Source organism: Anneissia japonica, unplaced genomic scaffold, assembly GCF_011630105.1.
Source record: "Anneissia japonica isolate Jap-2015-1 unplaced genomic scaffold, ASM1163010v1 scaffold287960_len3192837_cov198, whole genome shotgun sequence".
NCBI lineage: Eukaryota > Metazoa > Echinodermata > Crinoidea > Comatulida > Comatulidae > Anneissia > Anneissia japonica.
This window is the reverse complement of record NW_022712725.1, coordinates 2,753,536-2,767,322: the sequence shown is the minus strand read 5'-3', so window position 1 is coordinate 2,767,322 and position 13,787 is coordinate 2,753,536.

Genomic DNA, 13,787 nt, shown 5'->3' with positions numbered 1-13,787 from the left:
ATATAATATTTCTCTTTGTAGCTACACGCCTCCCCTTCCTCACTTTCTTTCCATATCACCCCTACTCCACTTTTGGTCAACATTTTTTTTTTCTGCTATGTACCGTAATCTTTAACATTATCCGCTCAATGCATTTCGTGTTGCAAATTACTTACCGTACGATATTTCATCAAACAATAAACTGTAGATATGTATGACCTTTCATCGTTGTTTTTATATGCCAATTATAGGGTTGTTTTATTAATCATGTTACATCCATTAGGTTTAATTAACAAATTTTATAACCAAAATAAATGTGTATTTTTTTTATACACATTCATTATTATAATAATCATTATTATTATTATTATTATTATTATTATTATTATATTATTATTATTATTAGTAATAGTAGTAGTAGTATTTATTATTATCATTATTATTTTTTATTATTATTGTTATTATTATTAATATTTGGTGTTTGTTATATTTACTTTTAATGCCATCGCATCAATTAAATCAAATCAAATCAAATCAACTTAATTTTAAAACAAATATTGGAAATTCATCTTCTTCTTGGTGAAGAAAAGAATCAGGCCTAGGACTAAAACAATAATTATAATAATCTTTCTTAGGAACACCCCGAAATATATAGGCCTATGTAATTAAAAATACGGTATTACATCTCTAGGCCTAACTTGGGCCTAACACAAAATACTGAATGTAGATTTTTTATGCTTTTCATCCTGTACGGTAATGGTATGGTTACGTTTCAACTTGATGTAAATCGAACATTTCACACTTTTATAGTGTGACGAATCCGGATAATGTGAAGTAATGACGGCCTGCCAGAAGATGACGCGAATCTCATGCATTAAAATTATATGCACCCCTCTAAACTGTGATTATGATGAATTTGGCTTACAACAGTTAGGGACTGGTGCTCAGTTTTGGAAAATCAGCGCGTTAATTGACCTTTCCGGAGTGTCAATCAAACTTAACAACTGACTAATCAGAACAGCGCTAGGAATGCGCGCGCGCCTCACAAACACACATGTTGTCCCACAAACCACGTGCTCGCCTATGCTTTAACACTGTCGTATTGTGGGACTTTAGCAACAATATCCAAGGGGCGGGGCTTAGCGGAAAGGTCCATTGAGCAGGTGGGATTACCTATTCCCAAATTAATTTCATAATTCAGATTTGTCGTGCAGTAAACACGCTACGTGAGTTCACATTGTGTCATACATTATACATGTTTATAAGATTAATATACCATAATTATTACTCGTCTGTAGAGCTACCGGTACTTCGTTCATGCATAGAAAGTGTTGCTAATTTTGGAATATTTCATAAAAGCGAGTTAAAACTGAACATTTAATTTGGGAGGTTTTTTTCGAATTATTACTAACTCAGACATTCTATAAGTGTTAGGTTTAAGCATAATTCATCAATTTTTTTTTAAAGAAAATCTGAATTTACTCTACCCGAAGTTCCAATAATTGCGTGCACATCATTAAAAACAATTATAAAAAATGCTTTTCCAGATATACAGATCCTTCAGATTATGGTTATCAGGATTTTCGAAGTCAACAAGTGAAAACTTAGACTTTGTATTTTTTATTTCTTTATTCTTTATACTGGAGGAACCTGTTTAGCAGGAAACCTACTGTTGTCCCACAGGCCCAGAACAAAAAAAAAACAAAACAAAAAACAAAAAAAAAACAATCGCATTCACATTAAAAAACAAGTACCATACAGAAACCGGATAATATACGGTACATTAAAATCTCTATCGTAAAATTTCAAGACAATTGTAAAATTTGAGAAGATGAATCCAAACATGCAATACATTTAAATGAGCAATTTGAGATTACATTTTTTATAGTCTGCTGATTTTGCAATTGAAAGTATATCTTGAAATGTTTATTAATATAATATTTACAAGGCAACGATTTCTCCGGTATGAAAACAATTTTAATCGTTCAAGCATATTATGATTATGACTATACTACAGTATAGGTAGTGCTTTAAGGGTTTGTTTTCATACCAGGTAAAACGTTGCCTCGCAAAGGTTTATCAAATGTTTTCTATAAACATTTCTAAGAATTAATAATTTCAAGAACATTTTGAAATTCGTTAATACATATGGTATTGCCTTGAGGATGCCATTAACATGAATCATCAGCTTAGAGAAAATGACGCTAAGAGAAAATTGAAAACAATATTAGTGTCTTCAAGTTTGTAGTGTAGATCGTTTTCACGATAAAGACGGATCATAACATACAGTACAGAACATAATATCATTACGATAACAAAGTAGAATTAATTTTAATCTATTTTCTCTATTCTAATTTTTCTTGTTTTTGTATTTTTACTGTTTTCTTTTGGCGAGACATTTTTATACCTTGTTTAGTGAACCCGCCGACTGCAATTATTGATGATTCTGAATAAAAATTAAAATTTATTTTTGGCCAATTAGCGCACCCGCCGCCACAAAAAAGTGGAAATTTCAGGAAAGAAATGAAAGTTTTTCTTTACTTTTATTACGCCCTCCGCTGTTTTGAAATTTTATAAGATAAGATATGTATATTTCTATAGGTAGCTACCGTAAATGCTCGAATAAGCGCCGCGGCGCTTATACAATAATATTTGGAGGCTTCAGTGCGGCGCTTATTAGAGAGAGTGGCGGTTTCCATGCCCGTTCCCATGTTACATAACTCAAGTATTCCCGTAGTTCAGTAGGCCTATCATAGGTCCTACGTCATCGTAAATAAACGTTTATAATGTAAAATATAACAAATAGTGACCAAAACTATTCAAAGTCAACCAACAAAGGATAACAAAACAATAACAAAGGATGAGATGTGTATAAGAGACAGTTATTATTGTTATTGATGATGTTGTAATGATAACCTTATGAGCCTATTAATACCTTTACTATTTTATGATATTGGTGATTATAATAATAGGCCATTCATAATATTTAATAAAATTTAATAATATAATTATTAATAATATTTATATCAATAAAATTTACTAATATTAAAAATATTAATATTAATTTATGTGGTTCACTACTATTACTATGTATTTTTTTTTTTCAATTCTAATCGTAGCGATGTACATTTTTGGAAACAGTTCCATAAGTGTCCTCATCCTCTTCAATAAATCATTCCTATTCATCATAGGCCTATGCAAAGAATTGAACATAGGCCTACATTAGATGGTCCGTATCGTAGACTCATATTTATGGAACGTGGATAGAGTCAAACAAAAAGACGTATGCCTAGGCCTAAAGTTCCCCAATCTCAGGACCAATCTCTCCCACCATGTTTCACACGTCATCAATTTTGAGTAGGCCTATTTGCTTAGACGTGACTGCGCGCGGGGAATCGCGATTATTAATGACTATGTGTAACAATCATGGGCGCAGATCATGGGGACACGCACACTCACATATTTTGTAAGGGAGTTTTTATCCCCCCCCCCCCACCTTTTCGACCGCAATGTAGTTTCACAAGACAAGAAGATGCCTAAAATTGTTTGTAAATGAACTATATGGCACCGATTTTAAGGAAAAGCGTTTGGTAGCAGTTCTATACCATTCAATTAAAATTATTACTTATGACTCAAGTACCGGTACAATTTTGTATGTTATGATGCCATGAAACAGGTATTATTAAAGGTTGCTGATAAAAGATATGAGGAGTTTGCTTGAGCTCCATTTTGACTACTGTATAATAGTGATGTGATGCGGATTAATTTTACTATAGGCCTATATAAGAATGTCATTTCCGGCCATTATATAAGTACCATCAAATTTTCGCGCCTCAGCCCTAACCATGGTGGGACTGAGGTGGGTGTGGACTCACGACTGGCACCCCCACCCCATATTTCAAAACAGATCTGCGCCCTTGGTAACACTTTTTTACTTTACTTTTTCGCTTAGATTTTTCTTTCTTTATTGGATAATCAAGACAAAGTGAACCATATTTACAAGGCCCTGCAAATAAGTAATTAGGCACGAAAGGCTAGAGGGAGCTTGTTGATGAGATTTTTAAGGTAAATGTAGGAGAATTAGCCCACAACTCGCAGCGTCATCGCGCTGAATTTGCGGGCGTGCTCCATGACTACCTAGCGACCGTAAAGAGGTGCTTATAGAGTAGCTATGTTCACATCATTTCACAACGACAGGGGCTGAAATGAACCATAGGCGTTGATCGGTGGGGACAGGGGGGAACAAGTTCACCCTACTTTAAAAAGTGGGGGTTTAACTATAGAAGATCGGTGAAAAGTGGGAAGACAATAAATATAATATCCCCCTCCCCCACCCACCACCCACTTTCAATTACGAAAATGACTGTCATGAATTTTGTCTGTTCACTTCTGCTCTGTTCCAAGTGCGGTACGTATTTTAGGACCAAAACGCAATTGTTTGTGCATTTCGTAACCATCTCAGTCACCACTCCATGGATTTTATGGGTGCAACGGTTATCAGAGGCTAAATTTATTATAAAAAACAATGTAGACTACTGTTAAAATTAGAAACGTGTAAAGCTATTAGGCCAACATTTTCACAAACTCAAAAATGCACAATTAATACTATAAACGATTTACCGGTATTTCTTTTGTAGAGTATTAAGACCCGTATATACTAGTGCCAATTATCTGCATATATAGATTACTGTTTTTCCTAATTTTTTAAAACAATAGGCCTAATAGTTGGTCAATTGAATTTTATATAGCCGTTATTAAACAATAATCATAGGTCTACAGCTTTTTAACACGGATAGGTTTATCTATTTCGACTAATTTAAGTAGTGATACGGGTAAAACACATTAAGAACTCGGATATTACGTTGACGCAGTTTTGCCATGACGTCATGGTTATGATAAATTAAGTAAATCACCTATGTTTGTGAAATAAAAATGCTAACTAATGTTTACTGTGCTTCTTATTTCACTAGTCATGTTTAATCGTAAGTTAGACAGAATATTTCCACTCAGAATAATGTAGTCGCAACCACTTGCACAAAAGTAAAATTCAAAAAGAAAAGAAAAGGAAAAACCTCTTGATTGATTTTAAAAGTACTGTACATAATTGGAGTGAATGTTTGAAGTTTATCCACGAGTCAGATGTGTAGACGGGACCTTCATTTTAAGTCCTTATCCTAGAAGACTCAGTTGGGCGAGGGGCGGCTCGAACCAGCGCCGGTGTTAATGCTGTAGTTAGCGGCGCTTTGCCTTACCGCTCGGCCACTCGCTGAGCGGCGAGCGGTAAGGCTTAATCGAGATCTAATCATTTTTGTACTTTTACGTAAGGTTGAAAAGCGCTTGTTATGCAGTATGTAAAAAGTCATAAATTGCTAAGTAAGGTCATTGACATTAAGCGTTAAATAAATCAGGTAATTGGGCAAATAATCTATAATTGTTCTTTTAATAGAGACATGAAGATTTATCCTCATCAAGTCGAAATTGAGACGTTTCATTTTCGAGTTTTAAGTTTCAAGGAATATTATCATATCATGAAAAAAAGAGGGTTCAGTACTAGTAGGCCTGTGTACAACACACATAAGTTTATTACTGTTGACAAGCTCGTTCCATTTGACCGAGATAATACTATTTTATTTAATCATGCAATTAATGATGAATAATTATTACCGGTATTACAGAAATAGTACCGTAGTGATGAATAATTACTGTTATCTAAGTGCTCAGAATGCCTGCGGAGATTTATAGAAATTAAAAATAGGCCCAAATAGAGTGCGCTCGCTTATTGTAGTAGGCCTATGTTAAATTGTTAACGTCGCTATTTGCTCGAGAGAGCAGCTTATCTCAGTCGGCTAAACTGGTGGTAGCCACTGTGTGTGGCGATCTGTAGTTCCCTGGTTAATTCCCATTCCTTTAGCCGGCGAGGGCTGAAATGCAAATTAATATAGCGCACCGTCTTTCGGATGAAACGATTAATCCGTGTGCATCATTATGGCCCGTGTGCATCATGGCCCGTGTGCACATTAAAGAATTGAGTACTGTGCACTTATTCGGAAAAGAGTAGGGGATGTCTCCCGGTGTACTGCCCAATGATTACCACCAGAAAGAAATAATTTTTCTTCAGACTTTCGTGGGTTATCCTTGGTGTTTACATAAAAAAAATCCACCCATCAATCCAAAAGGAAAGTGATTCATAACCAAGCGAGGTTGTATGTTGGAAATGAAGTCATGTACATCAATCCGAACCATTTTTTGGTACCATTACAATTTGTTTTGAATTTAATTTGTTATAAATTTTGAACGGTCTAATACTGCAAAACAACTGACTAATGCACGGCTATGGAATGCGCAAGTAAACACACGCGGCTAGAGAAACAGCTACCGGTCCGGTGAAAAACGACGGTAAAAGTAATTTTTTCCGTCAATTAATCAAAAATATGGATCGATTTTCAATCGTGTCTGCGAAAAATATGATAATGTATGCTGTTAAAGTTTTTAAGACCGGTAGGTTTCGAATCCAGACGTTTAATTAATTGCTATTACTATATTAAGAATTTAGAATTACTGCGTTATAGGTTTATAAGAAAATTAAAAATAATTAGACTAGACATTTCGTCGTAGTTCTTTTGTGTAGAGATAAAGTTTATGCAATAAGGCATGTAGACTATAGACTACATGGCTATATTTATTTTCGAAAGTATAAACGAATTTACAGTATATCAAAATGCTTCTATAGTTATAGCTTTTTACATATTTCAAGATTTATTTATTATTTATTTATTTGTTCTTTATACTGGGTAGACTCTTCAGTCAAAAAGACTGTTCTCCCAGAGTACCCAGTGTACAACACAGATAAAATGGAGAAAAAACAGATAAAAAGTCCTAACAATAGAAAGTTAAAAAAAACACCAAGAATACCAATAAGGTGTTTGACTTGTACATCGGGTCTACACTTCAACTAATTCATTTCTAACGACTCCGTCCTACTGATGGGCCAAACCTAACAACGGAGAAGTTCCCTTTTGGTAGACCAGAACACGCCTTTCCCTGTCTCTTATACACATCTAGATGTGTATAAGAGACAGTATCTAGATCATGGACGTGATTAAGCCCAATACAATTTTTGATATAAATCCTTGGAAAAATATTGATAATTTTTCACTAGTACGTCTTCGTGCGCCGTTTGTCATCATGTTTATCCGTCTCCACAGCTTTGGAATTAGACCAAGGTTTTTGTGAGTTAGCCCATCCTAAATAATCAATCTTTATAAGATTATCGAAATCTTAACGTAGTTAAAGATAATGTAGGATTGTTTTTAAAGTAAAAAATAATACCGTAAGTATTGTTAGATTCAAACTGGTTTTACAGCTTACATGTGCAAGTTGTTTGGTTATGCGCTTAAAAAGTATGCATATGTTCTACGCTCTACATTGTTTTTTCTTTCAAAAACACATGCAATGCTAAAAGTGAATGCCAAGCAAAATAGTAAAGCACACTTCCCTTTAAAAAATTATAATTTTTGCGCAGGCGCAATGTTCAATTCCCCTGTAGTGTCTGATACAGGGCAAACTTCAATAGGAGATTTACATTGTTTTGTAAAGCCTTATCGTTCTGATTTTGAGAACTTTGGTAAGGTTGATGTCGACAATCATTTCGTCAAACATTCGGATTTTTGAGTTTGCAATCTGTCATTCGGCACATGGTTTCTGAGTGGAATCCTCATATAACGTTCGGCAAACCGGGTTTCTACAGACTGTACTGATACCGTTATATCATCGTTTTTATGCTGCCAATCTTGAGCGATCCATTATCTTATTTTGACAGAGTAATAGGCCTATAATCGCTTATGACAAGTAGCTTACAACGTTAAAAAGAAACATCCCATCCAACAATATTACGTTATAATGACTTTACAGTTTGGAGCTGTAGAACCATAAATACGTAGCACAAACAATATGGTGGCTAAACGAATATTTCATGTAAATATTTTTTTTTATTTGTTTGTTCCCCGACAAAATTTATCGTCTTCCCCGATGGGGGGGGGCTATGCTTCCGCGACGGGGGTGGGGCTATAGCCCCCAGCCCCTCTGGCGCCACCACTGAGCCATACCGAAATAATTTCAAGTGCTTAAATATCTTCAACTATTGCATCTGCAAATATGTGAGCTGTCGTGACAAAATGAATCATGTTGTACAAAATGAAGAAAGAATAATTGATATATTTAGATAGATTATTATATAGGCTGTATTTGGGTCTTTGGATCGGGTTCCTAGGTTGAGAACAACCGGAGTAAGATCATTTTCAAATTCAAAAGTCCAGAAAAATATTTTAGAGTAAATCGCCACTAAAAATACCGTATACAACTATATGTCTTTCTCCAAAGACCACTTTTGGGACCCGGGTTCCTATGGACTTTAGTGACTTTGGTCTCTAAATAGAATAACAAAGATTAAAAAAAATGTTAATTTGGGACCAAAGAAATGTGGTCTTTAATTGGAGGTGGTTTTCAATTGCAGAGGTCTTTAATAGGAGAAGGACCTGTAATTTTTGTGTTGGTTTTCCTGTCAATTTTGAAAGAAAACTTTCAAAATGTGCCTCAAAAAACAATTTTAGGCCTAACTAATTTAAATCAACTCAGAACATTTGTTATCATGAAATAAACATCATTATCAGAAAAATCCTGTAAAAATATCACTATATTTCCTTAAATACAGTATCTCAAATTTACATGACATACAAGACTCAATTTGTCAAGACATCTATTGGTGTTTTCATCGTCTTACTGTATTTTACAAATGCTGTTCCTCTAGTATTGAGCCAAAGAACGAAATTGGAAGGTGAACAAAGCAACAACTCTAACGAGTACGAATAATAATCTAAAATTAATGATCGTGAATATTGTGTATATACATTAAAGATCGATAAGGCAATCGAATTTTTGAAATGACAACGGCAATCGAATTTTTGAAATGACAACGGTAATCTAATTTTGATTTATGGCATAATTTTACGTAGGGTTTATTTTCAATATACTAATTAGGCAAGATTAGATCCACGTTCCTTTACATGGAACGTGTCAAGAAATTTGTTTGGAGCTATAATATTTTGTATTTTGCACGTGTATCACTGTGCTGTATTCATGAAAAACACGCACATATAATTTGCAGCCTTAATTTGACAAATAAAAATATAATAGTGCTACTTAATTACTATATTAAAAACAATAATAATATAATGTATTCCGTGTTTACATAATTCGTTATCTGTTTACAGAGTGGACCTGCTGTATCGTGAGATGTCAGTGATGTTCCTTTTCCGTTTATATTATAATCACGATGTGTATTATGATTGATGTCTGGTTTAGATATACACGTGTGTCAAGAAAGTGCTGCTGAGATAAAAATTGTCTACTGGGTCAGTTTAGATCAGTTCACAGAACGTCTCAGCGGTACCCAAAATGTCACTGCTTGAACCTTCAATTAAATTCATTTAATTCCTGCAGTTCCTATGTTCGTATAACATCCTAATTAAATGTCGTATCATCTTATCTGATATCTCAGCCACTGGTGTTTTGAGGGCTATTCTTTATGGAACGCCGTTAGTATCTTCGATTATGTGCAACAACATCAGGGCCAAACCACATAACATCATGACCAACCCACATAACCTCATGACCAAACCACATAAAGTCATGACCAAACGACATAAAGTCATGACCAAACCACATAAAGTCATGACCAAACGACATAAAGTCATGACCAAACCACATAAAGTCATGACCAAACCACATAAAGTCATGACCAAACCACATAACAGAGTGTTTGCACATAACCGAAGATACTCTAACGGCCTTCCATAATTCTTAATACAGCAGATACGATGAGGTTCGTTCAGCTCAGGGTTGTTAAGAAAAGAATGTACGGCACTGAGCTGGGAAACCACTGTCAGCTAATAGAGGGCGGTTTAACTCATCAGAAAGGTATTCCCACCTTTCGATTCCTGCAGCATTCCATATGGAATGGACCAATTGATCAAAGGGCCTTTCACCTTTTTTTATTTTATTTTTGAACTTACTTTTTTATATTATAGCTAAGCATGTAGTTAAGTTTAGTTTACTGGGGCTCCTGACTCTTCTGAAACGGTTAAACGTACCTATTAACCGACATTGACAATGTTAATATTTTTCCACTTAATTTCAAATAATTGTACGCGTCCGATATACCGGTAGTAAGTCAGTCAAAATTAGCAAGAGTCGAACACTTCGGCTAAGACGAGTTATTAGGATGTCAACTGCAAGTTACACACCTCAATTCGGACGTGTAAAGCCTACTAATGTGGCTATGCGCACACACCGAGAATGCAAGTCCATTCTTATACAGTGCAAGTTGAATTAAAATAAAGAAATTAGACATTAGCACAATAAAAAATAAGATCGAAAACTGAATGTGATTGATTATATTATCTTTCAAATTATTCCTTTAAAATATATCGTAAATAATTTGCTTATCAAAATTGTCCGTGGGTTCCAGACTTTCATTATCGTTGTATGCACGCACTAATGTGCAGTAAAAGAACACGAGTTAACGTTCAACGTTCATTTATCTTAACATTGCCTAAAGGTACAGCATATTAACATAGACTTAAAGATCAGTATTTTAAATACGCATTAAAATGATAATAACCAATACATTATGAATAAATTCAATACTAGGCCTATTCCATAAAAGATCGATTTATATATTGACGTTATCGTTGACAATATGTGATGCAATGGTGTTAATCTACACCTGTATATAATTAGATAAATGAAAGATAAGTCTTCGATTATACATTTCCAATCACTCGTTTAGCTTTAGCAAAATGTCTGTCTAGAGGTGATTGATAGTTAAACACAACATACAGACGGAAGGACATACAAACGGAAGGACATAGACAGACAGACAGCAGGAAGGTTACAGGTCGACTGGTCGAAAGGACCAGCTATCGTAAAACCAGGGACCGACGAACCCACGGATGGACAGCCTAACCCAGCTTACAGGGGACCGGCAAACTGTTGGTGGATCGGCAGATCGAGATAAGAGGCGCCACAGGGTGGGCCGGTAGGCCACGACCCACCAAACAATTAGTAGGTCTGCGTGGGCGAGGCCCCCACTAACAATAATGCCAGTCGATCAAACCCGTGCGCACAGATTCAATATCAAACATTTTAATTCTGCATACATGCAATACAATCAAATATAAGTCAATAAAATATCCATTTTATTAACAAAACTATATAGGCATATATATATATATATATCTGTCTCTTATTTGATGTATTTGAAGAAAATATACTGTACTGAAATCATGTAATTTGAAGTAAAAACATTAACTCTTATTATCCATTAAGTAACTGGTATCTCTGCCTCCACCCATTTTATCAGAAAATCTAGAATGCTCAAGCATTATTCGTATACTTTCGTTCGACAACGTCGGTACCGTCAGGTAGCACAATAATACTTGGAAAATATGTATAAATATTCTTTATGTTAGATAAAAGGAGGCTGAGGCTCTTAGGGGTCAGACCCTCCACCCACATACAGCAGCTCGTCTCAGCTCAGATGTCCCTAGGACAGGAGCACTGAGAGGTCTGGAATAGTAATAATCCTTCTAAATCTTACTAGGGGAGATACATACAGCTTTTACGACAATCGGTTCTCTAGGCTGATCTAGTTAGGTGGCCGTGTTCTCTAGCGTTGTCACTTCCTCTCAAGTACCGTACATCATGTCATATATGTTAATTACTCCAGCTTAAAGTTGTAATCGATGTATCATCGTAAAAGGTGTGAACAGTTTTCTGCATGCCCTGTATAATTCGATTCGATCGACCAATCAGCTGTCGGGGATAGCGTGTAGCGATTGTATGGAAACCAAACTTTATTCTAAAGAAGTTTTGTTTTTTTATCTATCAACGCGAATTTAGCTAGATAGTAAATTAGATATGTAGTGTACATGTACATACTTTTTCATGTGATAATAAAAGAGTACTAGTTGTAAGGTATTTTGATTTATTCGCATAAAAGCACAGAGGGCGTTATACACGATCAATGTGTCTTCGGCAAGACTAGAACTGAAACACAGTGGACAGAAAATTAGACTACAGTACTAGCCCAGTGTAATAACTATACAATTCTAATTTGTAATGGGGTGTTTTGTAATTCTAATAAATACAATATAAAGGGATTCAGGCACTCAATCCACTCAATAGTGGCGATCAAAAAGTAATTCTAACTGCAGATTGTTTATTACCAGTACTAACAAACGCTATTATTTCCCCATTTTATCAAAAGTAAGATGTACTGGTAGACGCAGTCCAGTAATGATATGTATTAACAATCAGTTTCGCTATTTACATATCCACCACAGTTTCTCCGTAAATGGAGCAAGTAATGAGCGCTAAATCTCTGTGTTATTACTTGATCCAGCGTCCGATTTCACCTCATCCACCCGTTTGGTGAATCTAATTGCTGTTCATGTCACGCGATTCAATGTGCAAATGAGTCAGATTTAAACAATTCAGTTGTGTGTGATTTATTTTCACAGAATATAAAAGTCGTTATTGTTTTGTATCCCATCCGATAGATCAGTGAAAAGAACATAGAACGCGCAAGGAAAACATTTAGTTAGCAATTCGTAAGCAATTCGAATGTTGAGGCTATAGTTTTCAAGTCTTTTCAAGAATATAGATTAGTATAGCATAGTGTGGGAGTGGGAACCTTATAGACCTGGGTTTAGGTACATTTTCATAACTGCTCTCATTATGTTCAGCTGGAATGCTGAAATGTAAGTTTACAATAGCTCATCGTCTTTCGGGAGAAAAGATAAGCCGTTGGTCTCTCTTGCAGTATGTGCACATTATTTTTATGCAGTAAAAAGGACCCTACTGAATATTTCTTCAAACTTCGTCTTATCATTAGTATGTTTCAGCAGGAAAAAAAAAATCTATTTTATAATCAATATATTTTCATTGCAATTGACAGTTAAAATCTACTGATCATTTAGTAACTGAATTATTGAGCTTCGTATAGCACAACTTGAAATAACTGCGATTCCATTTGACAGGTTAAAATAGTCTTATTGCATATAGAGGGCGCTATATTGATTATTTTTATCATCACAAATCGCTTTTTGTCGATTGGTTTTCGAAAACTTGATTATACTGTACACACGGTCGGAGACAGGGAAAATTCATTTCCTTCTCAAAGTTTTCAGGCGGCGACCCATTTTTAGACCCCGTATTATTTGGTGACTCAATTGGCATATTATCGTCACACCACAAGGCTATTGTCATGTTTGTTGATTACTTAGGCCTACTTGATGCTCGATAAAATCATAATGAGACTGGTTTCTGACATATTGCCTTGTTTTTTTAGTAGCTAGTATAATTTGATAGCAAAGTTGAATACAAAGTGGCTGTGGTAAATCGTTTCTGCTTTTCTGCACAGTGCACGAGGCATTATTATCGTCGATCATGTTCGGAATATTCTTATAGTATGGAGAATATTTTCTACACAAATTGTTGACTTATGCACAGTCGATTTGATGACTTAGCAAAAAACAATGCCCACCCCTCGTCAAAAAGGCTCGAACGAACTCAAAAAGTGAAGAAGTAACTCATCACAATGTAACATTATTTATGACCTGCTTCTTTTAATATTAGGCCTATCAATAAGTTTTGAAATGAGCTTTACCGAATTCTTAGTATTTAGGAACAGTGGTGGCGCCAAAGGGGGCCTGAGAGGGCTATAGCCCCCTCGTCGGGGAAGCCTAGCC